Genomic DNA, 11,331 nt, shown 5'->3' on the forward strand with positions numbered 1-11,331 from the left:
TCATATAAAAGGTGCTGGGGGAGAAAAGAGAAAAAATATAATAAAACTGTTACAAATATAATATAGTCATCTTGTACAGAGCCAACATTTGAGATAACCTTGATATCAGTATACCTGGAACATAGCTTTAAGTTAAATCCATAAGGAAGTGTGCCTATTTTTCCAGAAGAAAAAGCTGTATGAACTCAGTGTGATCGGACGATTCTTAAAACCAGTGTGAAATCATCATGAACTTCAATTTCTGAAAAACTGTCTGCATGGTTTTGTGTGTATGCTGAATTTTTTGAAGTATAATAATATTTAGTATTTTCACCACACATTCTGTCTCTTGTTTGGCTTTGCACATATTAATTGTCATGATACCTCTGTGAGGTAGGCAACAACGATAGGGTGAAATGAATAATTCACAATGAACAATTTATTTGAAGAAGTTAGTCCTGTAGTTTTCTGTCAGAATATCCATTAGAAATTTACCACTGCTAAGACTTCAAGCATTCAAAGCTTTTATTTATTTATTTATTTATTTATTTAGCATTCAAAAGGTATTTCTTAATTATATAATTACATAAATAATTCTGTTCAACTGTAAGCTATTTCAGCTACTTTTTGTGTGCTTGGTGTGATCAAATACAAGGTTGAAGTAGTGGCAAGATAGTAAGAGCTTGTAGCCAGGAGGTGAGTACATCCTGGTCACAAATCATATTTCCCTTTCGCTCAGCCTCTTAATTTCTCTGTGATGGGCCATAGTACTCCAGGTCTTGGGACATACTTTTTGTGCTATAGAGGTGGGACTGTTTTCCCTGGTTAGTTAAAATTGCTTTGCCTTAAAATGGAAGAACAGTACCTTGAAATTGAGTCAAATATGTAAAGCCAACATTAAAGAAGTTAATATATCTAAAATCCTGCTATTTATTGCTGCTACAGGACTGCAACAGGATGTTGCCAACATTGAAGGGCAGGCTTCAAATTCAAGAAGTAAAAAAATAAATAATTGTTTTTCTGAATAAGAAAGAATTGAGGAAAGGGAAGGAGGAATCTTATCGCTACAGGCATAGCACGTTTAAGGTCCTCATCTTTCTGTTAGTAGATGAGCTAGGAGGTTCCAAGGTAGTCCTTGAAATCAAGGGCCTGATGGAAGCCATATGAAATCAATGGGAAAAAGTCCCCAAGTGCTTTGTTAGGACTAAGACTAAATGCTCAAAGTATGAATAAGGGGTAATCAAGAGTGTCTAACTTTATGTGGAAGATCTAGAGTGAAAATGTGACCTATACTCACTGTTACAGGTTATAGTAAGAGAAAGTGATTATGATTGGTGGATTTCATAAGATTCTTAGAAATCTTCCCTTGCTTTGGTTTAAAAAATGAGCAGAGACAAAACTTCAGGTGTTTATAACCCATGCTTTATAGTCCGAAGGAAAGTTTTCCACATCAACTCAAATACAATGTGTGTGTTTATATTAATTGCACTACATTGTATTGTCAGCTTCAGTAAACCGATGTTATTATAGACCTAATGTATGGAAAGTGTCATGAATGAGGCTGCACAAGGGCACACACTATCCGAGACTTTTAAAAAAATGTTATTTAACTTTTAGGAACACTAAAAACACAAACTGTGTCACATAAAATTAGAAATCAGTTCATAAAATAGTAATAACTGACCTGCACAATGTAAATTTCCTGAAATGTGCACTCATGTTGGCAGCAAGTAACAGCTAATGAAGGGAGTTTACAGAGCTGATTAACAAGGCCCTATGCTTTTTATTAGACTCATTTTGTTAATCCCTAAAATTAAGGAATTCCAGGTGTATGGAGCCAAGTATGCAAATGATTTCCTTCCGTCTAGCTGCTGATTTCATAAAAGGTCCTCCAAACAGTGAAATAAAACACAACATGCATAATGTGGAAAGCTTTACTACGTATGAGAGAACAGTCTGGCTTTACAGAGTTAATCACAGTGTGCTGTAAACTCACCACAGATACAAATTTGAACAAAGCTGTAAAATAAGTATAAATAAATAAATTAAAGGAATGAATAAAATGGAAGAGGAAAAAAAAAAAGGAAAAAGCATGCTTTCAGTTTTCTGGTTGTCAGCTCAGCTGTTGATACAGCTGAAAACAATATACCTAAAATTAAGCTTATCAGACTAGTATAAGGCATACAGATCTCTGCTGCAGCAGAAACAGATGTAAATTGATAAAGGAAACCATCATAATCTGCTGAAGATGTACCAATTAGTCTGGGGGTGCTGTGTTGCCGTCTGTGCTCTGTATGTACAAATAAACTTTTAAACTTATGTATTAGTCTATAATGTATGCAAATACCTGGCTCACTGTTTAATTTTGGGTATTCAGGCTTGGCACCATTAAAATCAATGATAAAACTCCCCTGACTAAAACAAATATACACCCTCAAGCTGCTCATTACTTTCACCTCCTTTCATCTTGTCACAGTTCAGCAAAGTACTTTAACATGTGAGGAGTCCCAGTGACTATTACAATTAACCCTAGCTTTTGAAATTTAACAGGCTATAAAATGCTACATTTTGAGCAGACTTCACTGCTTCTGTGTGACAGAATGGACAGTTCATTTCCACATTAAGGTTTTAGAGCTTATCATTTCTGCAAGTACAACGTTATATGTTTGAGTGCTCTTTCTTCTATGTAACCATGGATAGGCGCTGCCCATTCATCTGAGAGCAGCCCTTATTTACTTTGTGGGACGAATGAGGCTATAAAGCATGCAGGAAAGGGAGGAATTTCCAGACTGGCAAACTGTGACTCACCTGGAGTCAGTAAAAAGCCATGAGGCCAAAACCTGGAAACACAAGGCTGAACGAGGAGCAAGTTCAGGGGAAGGTAACATGCTGCTCTATAAGGCATAACACACCCTTTATAAGAGGTGAGGGCTCCAGAGCCTGAGATGAGACTGGCAGTGGTTTTGACGATGTGATGAGACAGGTACTTATTCCACATAAATAATTAGCTGTCAGTCTTTGTTTGCCGAAGTCCATGGTAATTGATAGAAAACACCCTATACCACTTTATCACTTATATTATTTACAATGAACTTACCTTTAGAACTTGGTCCTGAGAAGGAATCTTTACTCAGATAAATAGGTGGAGTCAGTAGGAACATCCCTGTAATGTGAGCTTACTTACAAGTATGCAGGACTGGCTGTTTAGGTAGGAAACTTGTCTGGCCAGAGCATGGCAGGTTGAGCTGATGGCATCTGATGCAGTTGAAGCAAACTACCTAAGGGTGTATTGTGTGCTCTGTCCTGTGTGCTGCTGAGGGATCTAAGCAATCACCTAGCTTCAGGATTGTATCTGCAGGTTACACTGGCTAGGGATTTCTCACAGAAAAGCCCCTGGAAGGCTACCTGTGGGCACAAGCAAGCTCAGCTTCCAACTTCATCTTCCTGATTAAATGACACAGAGATTTTCTGTGTCCTGTCAGCTTGAATTTTGCACATAATGCTCTTGGATTATTCCTTTCACATAAAGGAGGCTTCTTTCAATAAGACTCTTTCAAAATGTTTCTTGGTTTTAGGACACTATTTAATGCACTGGGTTTGAGGCAAAGAAACAAAAATTGCCTTTGTCCCATGCATGTGTGTGATTGCAGTTGCTGCACTCCAGCATTGGTCCTAATATGTATCAAAATGATATTTCTCTGGTGAAATGCTGAAAAACAAAATCATTTCAATTCCAGCCAGTCTCACTCTATTTTTTTTTAAGGTGCTTAAAAGGAGGAAATAATTACATTTATAGCAACTTGGCCATAACTGAGTTAAATGGCAGTAATGTAAATGACAACATGGCCATGTGGGCTCTTAACACACTTGCACTATTCACATGCTTTTATATGAGACACTGAAGTTTGCATCCTCATGAACTAGCCGTGCTTACAGTGCATTTACTCATGACAAGAAAAAAAAAAGGTTAAGGTAAATATTAAAAGGCTGTTTTAGTTATTTGACTTTCCAGGTTGTTGTATGTTCATTGATAGAGCAGACAACCATAAAGTGTGTGCAGAGGATTAAAGGTACTCACTGTATGCTGGAAATAAGAAATAATCAGTCTGAAAATCCTAGGATTAAGCACCAGTCCTGTTTGGTGAATGTTCAGATGTGAGTCCAACTTTGAATCAATTAGAAATATTCTGATAAAATTGATGCAATTATATTAAGTGCCATTTTTTCAGTCCTTTCTTTAACAGCACTTGCATGTTATATAGTACAAATCATTTCTAACAGGCTCTGGAGCAAAGAGTTCGGATTAAAGTTGGAAGTGTGGCATGTGGTTATTATTACAAATTTTGTCAGGGAAGAGTAGCTGTCAGGACTTGGATTGACAGTGAATGATCACACCACGTTAGTACACAGGGCATCAGTTTGCAGTCAGTGTTGCATAGAACATGCCAGTGCTTTTTTTTCGGTCCCTCAGGAAAGATGTAGGAGGACGTGATGAGAGGCAGTTGTGAATGAGCATTCTTTGACAAAGGTCAAATGCAATTGTTTGCCATCTGCCCTTTGCCAAGTGGGTTGTATTTAATCTCAGTCATCATCTTTAGCAAGCTGTACCAGTGAACTGTATGACACGCTGTGAAAACAGCATCTCCAGATACACCTCTCTGACATGCTAGATATACTTTAGGGTTGTAAAAAAAACATTTTTTGAATAAAAATCACATGTAAGAAAAACCTACCATTAAATGAAATCAACAAGTTTGTTATTCAGTCTATCATAAATACAAAAGTAATAACAGATTTCAGCATCCACCATAAATTCATTGCAAAACTGGCATAAAGAAAACCTTTTACAGCTGCAAAAAATACGTCACTCATCCAACCCAGTGGTAACAAGAGTAAATACAGCTCAGAATTGTATTATCCAATGTACAAAACAAAGTATTCTTTCATAAACTCAGCTAATTAGTCCAACTAATGTACGTGTTCAAAGTTTGGGCATTAACCAGATATACACATACTATTATATTCTAAGAATTTTGCAGAAGAATGACAGGATTTTTTTAAGAGGAAACTAAACTTGAGACTTGGATATTTATCATTGACATTTTGTTTTTATATTGGAAAGTCTGCAAACAAAAGCTTGATCCTTGTATTACATACTTTATTACTGTGGTTTTAGGTGAAGCTAATGCATTTATTTATGGGAGTCTGCTGGATATCAAAAGTTGGTTACTCTAGCTCTAGTTCATAGAATTTTGTTGTGAAAAAAGTGCTGTGAATTTAAACAGATAAGTACATTGTGACACTGAAATATTGTTAGACAAATATCTAATAAGAAGTCTGTGAATAGCGTTTCCGTGAATGTAATCGCAGCAACTATGCGGATAGTTGCTGTTCCATCCTGTTGTGAAGCTAAATAAGCATCTTCTGTTTCAGATCCTCCTGGAACTCAGCTTTGTCCTTGATAATGAAACGTGCGTCCTAACTTAGCCAAGAGCCACAATCATTTGCAAGCTCAGAAATACTCAGCTTGTGATCTAGATCTAGATTTTAGTACAAAGATGTACTTTTCTGACAGCGTCCTTTTTTTCTGTGCTTATATGCTGGTTTCATGACTGTCATCAGGTTTTCATTGGCAGAGTTGGTGTGTACTAACTGTCCTCATAAAATACTGGGGTAAGAAGGGGGGTATTTGTGATCAAAGCCTGACTTTACAGATTTCCTTTCAAGAATTAGATTCCACCTAAAAACAGATCAAAGAAACTTTTCTTTATAACGATGTTTAGAGGGTAGCTAGCTGGCATTCTTCTTGGCTTTCATCTTCCTGCATACATTTCTGAGTAGATTAAGCCACTGCAGCGCTCTACTGAGGAAAACAATTCCCCAAGGAACCTCAAACTGCGTTGTCTTGGTGTCACTTTCCGTATTTCTCTAAGGTAGAATTTCAGGCAAAGCCACAGTGACTAGATTATTAGTTTCATGTACTTTTCAATGTCCTACAAAGCAAGGACTGGTCTTGGTCCTCTCTCCCTGCACCTCAGGAGACATGCTGTCTAGATTCTGTTCCAAAACCCTGTGTCTGACTCTTCTTCCACTGTACATTCTGCCAAATTGAGTCAATGACAATGAGGAAGATTCTGTAAATTCATGCTGTGTATTTAGTACATGCATATAAGTTTAACATCTTATTATTGAAGACCTGGAAATGAATTATTAGTCCTTATGGAACTGCTATTTCAAGCATCCTCTGGGATGCTTTATTGTGAACAATTTAACATATGAACATATTGTAGAACTTAGACTTGAGGGGATTATTGTATCTCAAAGTTATAGAAACCTCACTGCCTTTCTAACTGCAAAAAAGACTGTAGTCAGAGAGTAAGAGTTCATGGTAGGATGCATAGGGGATAAATGATTTTTAAAAAGTATCATGTAACATATGGAGAACTATAGTCAACGTTTGGAATAAACTACCAGAAGCAGCGATAGCAATAATTATAATTTCAGAAAAGTTACACAAGTGTATGGAAGAATAAAATAAATCTACTAGCTCTAAAAATGTTGCAGGAATGGACTAGGCACAGACTTTGGTCTCCTTTCATGTTATAATTTTCTATTTTTGCTTTCTCTTAGAGACTAAAGCATATATTCAATCAAACTCACTGCACTAAATCTGCTATGTAGTTATCTTGAGCTTTAACTTCAAAGTATTTGTACCTATTAAGAAACTGATTGTTCCTCTGTAATTGAAAGAGGAAGAAAGTATTTTCAGGGTTTAAAGATAACACAACTGTTTTACTATAACATGACATACATGTTATAATTTATGTGCATTGGCTCAAGTTCTCTTTCTGCTTACCTGGTCTGGTACTCTTTTCTTATATGCATGTGACCTTTAGATGGTGGAAAAATCCTTTTTAGAAGGAGGACAAACTGCATTATTACCGAAGGAAAAGAATCCATAGATATGGTGGTGTGATTCAGAGGTTAAATTCAGTTTCTGCCTTTCATGTTCTATAAGACACTCATCCATAACTCTTGCAGTTCACAAGGATGCTGGAAGTTATCTCAAATTGGGAGTTGAGACGAGAAGAAAGGCAGGTTGAAATGAAGCAAGTACTTTTTCATCCAACTAAAATTTTAGCTTACACTCTATTTGACTTTTCTTGGGTTTTATTGTAATGTCTGAAAAGGTAGGAAATAATATTTCAAATCAGTTTAGAACACCTGATTACCTGTGTTCCTGTAAGTTGTGAATCTAGAGATTCAGGCTGTTGCCTTGCAGCTCACTTCAGCATTGCTGGTGGCAAAATAAAACTGTGCACACGGCATGTAGGTGGAAGAGAACCTTTGGGGTGTCAAATGGAGTTCCTATTTTCAGAGCAGGGAGCAGGTTGTTTTCTGATCTAAAAGAGCTTTATGCCTACAATATGGGCATAGCATAGGTTTGATTGACTGTGAGCCTTTCTTGCTATTTCTTCTCTCATTCTCCTATAGGCAAAGATCAATTGATGTCACACCTACCTGTTTAAAAGTCATGAGAAGTCTCTGCTGATTGCAGCCAGAATTACAGGCTGCCACAAAACTGCCTCATATTCAGAATGTAATGGTTACTCAGAACCACAGTGTTAATTCCAGCATAGGCAGAGCTCCAGATTCTTGAAACATTTTGTAGAGTAACTAAGAAAAAAAACTTGAAAAGTGTCCGATTTGCAAAAATAGCCTGATCAGCCTAGAAATACTAATGTCTGCAGTGCAGGATAAAAAAATGAATAATCTTAGTGCAGCAATACTTTAAAGATTACATTATTTCTCTCTCTTTAATAAGGAGGAAATCTTTGTCAGATACTGTTTTGGTAGGTGTTAGCTGCTTAGTAATGCTAAACTGTAACATTTTGTGTTAGAGGACAAAAAACTCCCAGAGTGAACATGAATTGCCAGTGATGTTTGGGTGACCTGAAGTTTAACAGCTTTAGCACTAGCACTGTAAATGAAGGAAAAACAAGACAAAAAATACCTCAGACTATGCATTAGCTGCTAAATCAGCAGAACTGTGGTTATTTCGGCAGTTTTTTTTTTTTTTTAAGTTGTTAAAAGTTACTGAGCATTAATTCTCATGTGAATGAATAACATGAGCCATTCCATGCAGAAAGAAAATGAAGTTGATGTAAAAACTGCTCCAATGATGTGGCTGCTATCACTGAGTACTACGGATAGAATAGTTAAAACCAAACTGACTTTTTGTTAAATGATAACAGACACTGCAATGTAAATATGGAGCTCTTGTCTGCCTTCCTCATGCACAAATGAATTTAAAAATGTGTTGAACAGCTCAGAGATTTCCCCATATTTAACTTGTTATGAAGTCAAATTGTAGGAGGTCATCCACAAAGTTCAATAGCAAGGTACATAAATGGCACAATAAATGACACAATGTTAACTACTGAGAAGTAGGAAGTAAGTTTAGAAAAAGAAGATCCTCAAGAACAGAAAAATATCCCACCATCCAGCTATAGAGCAGTAGAGGGCTTCATCCTGAGACATTACACATCTGCCGGGTCAGGGTCAGAGCCCAGAGGTGCTCAGCTCACAGCTGCACTGCCTGCTCCTAAACTGCTACTGCACCATGGTGAGGGCTTGAATCAAAACTGTTGAGTTGTTGCTGTTGTTGAGCAGAAATGCCTTTTGAAGTGTTTGGGGTTGCTTGATATCCATAGTACGCTGTGCTAGGCAGGCTTTTATAGACTATTAAAAAATCAGAACTGTGTCTCCCAATCAAAGAATTTGCCCTATTGCCTCGAGGAAGCACACAGAAACTTTTATTCTTGTCTGTGAAACTGTAGGAGTGCAACAGGTTTGTAAAGAGGCAGCTCTGGATTTCAGCAGGGATCTGTGGAAAAAAGGAGATTCCTTTTTAAAAATAGGTATAGCTTCAAGGGTTGTGTCTCGTTCTTTCTTTCACCAGCAGTCTGGCCTCTACTTATCGAGTGATTCGGTCCCAAGTTATTGGCATGTTTTCCAGGCTACAGAAAGTCTCTGCAGAGGTTATGAAAAATTATTTTAGTGTCTACTGTATAAGTGTGTGTGACTATTCTAATTAGATAGATGTTAAATTATATTTCAAATTTAGCTGGTTAATATGAAAACTATTATTAAGGAACATCTCTTCGTGTTCTAAATGAATGATTGAGTATGTCATTAATTTATTTTATGGCAGGAACGTGACTAGGGGAAGAAATTCTAGGTGACTGTTTGGATAGTAAGTACAGAGATTTAAGATTTGATTGACAATCAAAATTTCTGTTAACCAGAAAGAATTGAAGAGAGTCTAATCACTGACAGAGAAAATCCATTCGCTTCAACATATTAAACAAGTGTTTCTTTGTTATAAAAAGGAACATTTTGTTGATTTTTAAAGTATTCAAAATAACAGTTTTAGAGAATCTAATAGTTTTTTATATTTAGGCACCATTAAATTGATTGTTCTGAATGCCTTGAAAATTTAATCATATGAGTAACTATACACACAGCTAGTTCTATTAATTTTGAAGAATTGCTTACATGCACACAGTTATAATTTTCCTCTATTATGAAAAGCTATCCTATATCATGCAGCTGGAGCCTGTCAGACGCTCCTTGCTCATGCAAAAACCATGTAAGACAGTTAGGAGATTTGGTCTGCAGCAAGGAAGGTTTGCCCAGAGCCCATGTGCCCAAGTTTTGCTGTAGTCACCTTTCGTTGTGGCTTAAGGCCACCAGGTGAGGTGCCTCTCTCTCACCTCTGCCACCTCAGGGCTAAAGCTTTTCCCCTGGAAATAAGCTCTGCCCACTTGGATTGCCGCCTCCCCTCGAACAGGCAGCACAGCTGCAGTGTCCCTTGCCCTGGGGGGCTCTGAAGGACCTGAGAAAGCATTTGGTGCTTGGTTTGGCCTCCCGTACCAATTCCTTCTTGGCTACTTGGTATTCCTGTCTGAAGTGAGCTGTGTTGCTGGTCTTCCTTACAGCTTCGCTAACCATAATATTCACTTTTCTCTTAATTCACAAAAAGCTGTTTTAGTTTCTCATGTGTCCAGCATAAATTTTGATTTCATTTTCCCCACTGGAGGACTGTTCCAACTCAGGAATTGTAATGTCCTGGCAGTTAATGAGGCTTGCAAAGGAGGGAGGGGGGTAAACGAGTTTTAGTACTTCTCTCTTAGGATTTGATCTCTTTGAGACAAAGTCTGCAACTCTGTTTAATTAAGGAGTAAATCTGCAAAACCATAAAAAAAATGCAAAACCTCTGCAAACCATAAAGTCTTTCTGATTCAAACTTCTATCAAGGAGAACAGAATTTCATCTCTTAGTTTGGTGAAACGCGAGGATAAAAGCTTTTTTATTGTTGTAATAGTTTACAGTATAATAAAGTTGAAGACAGAGTTTTTAAAGGCCATCTTCCAGCTGAGGTTTCTTTAAGATGTGTCAATAAAGCAAAGAGTTGAAAATAATCAAGTATGCATGTAAGGGTCTAAACATAAGTATTAGCAGTGGTTATTGTAATGTGCAGTTGCAATGGTCACTGTGCAGAAGCTGTGAGTTAGGAGTGGTATCTTTGCTCAAGAAACATACCCGTATTGTACTCTTCCAGCAGTATCATGGACATTTGCACTGGGTGAAATCCACCATGTGCCAGGGGTCAACACGACCTAGTCACCCCTTAATTCTCTCTTCAAGTGCTGCTTTGAAGGTGTGGGTGATTCCCAGTCCTTGTGCCCTTGGGAACAACCCTGCCCACTGCAGTAGCTCTGGGGCTTGTTACAGCAGGTCTTACTTGGCCACAAGAGAGCCTGCGAGCCTGCCGCACTGCTGAGCAATCAGCACAGCCCAAGCTTCATTTTCAGTGGCAGAAATAAAATGGTCTATAAGTAATGTAAGCTGTGGTGCTGCTCAGGGTGACTGAAAAGTGCTGACCACCTGGGGTTGGATAGCACTTACGGACAGTAGTGTTTCAAAGCATTCACCTCTTATGAAATTATCATAATAAAGTCCTCCAGAGAAAATTAATTAGAATGCTGTTCAGTTGCTGTCAACAATATTCCAGCAAGTTTAATTACTTTTCTCTAGGACTGTTACTACATAATTACGCATCTGGCATAAACCATATTATATTTGCACAGTATTGAGAAATGTATTTTAGGGTGCTGAGTGCTTGAACTTTGACTACTACTGCTTTCTTGCTTTGTTTTGTTTAAGTTGAAAACTGTTACCAAAACAAAAAAAATCAGGTTAGGTACAAAATGCACAAATGCAAACACTTGCTCAAGGTACACATTTCTACTTGCAAGAGAATACAGTATCACACATTGTACAGTGAAC

Source organism: Anser brachyrhynchus (genome assembly GCF_964034855.1).
Source record: "Anser brachyrhynchus genome assembly, chromosome: 12".
Classification (NCBI taxonomy): Eukaryota; Metazoa; Chordata; class Aves; order Anseriformes; family Anatidae; genus Anser; species Anser brachyrhynchus.